Consider the following 414-nt stretch of genomic DNA (forward strand, 5'->3'; position numbering starts at 1 on the left):
TACATATCCTCTGGCCTCCCCCGGTCGCGGACTGCTTTATGTAGCGGAAGGTTCAGCCAAGGGAGCACTTAGGTCGGCGGAAGAATACTTGGCTTTATACACGCATGTGCATACCCATTTCCCTTACAGCATAATAAAGACAGCATAAAGCTTATATTTGCACTATAAAAGCCGCGACATATCAATATCCACTCGCCCCAAATGCCATTTCTCTACGGCACTAGCCTAATAGAGCGAAGGATAACGAACGTATAAAATATCACATAACTCTATTCACATTCCCTATCATGTATCTCTTTTGCCTTGATGCAACGTAGGAGGATTAAGTGATCATTGACTTTTATTGGGCAGCAGGGATTCTCTTCATTTACATAATTGTTTGGAGAGCAAATAAAAATATGTACTAAAGACACG

At 41.8% G+C, this 414-nt stretch overlaps 1 protein-coding gene across 1 annotated transcript in view; it reads left to right on the forward strand.

Annotated features, from left to right (window-relative positions):
• LOC119586843 overlaps nt 1-414 on the forward strand; it is a gene marked incomplete at its 3' end in the record, with an annotated part of 157934 nt that overhangs the window by 47537 nt on the left and 109983 nt on the right.

This window comes from Penaeus monodon, chromosome 22, assembly GCF_015228065.2.
Source record: "Penaeus monodon isolate SGIC_2016 chromosome 22, NSTDA_Pmon_1, whole genome shotgun sequence".
NCBI lineage: Eukaryota > Metazoa > Arthropoda > Malacostraca > Decapoda > Penaeidae > Penaeus > Penaeus monodon.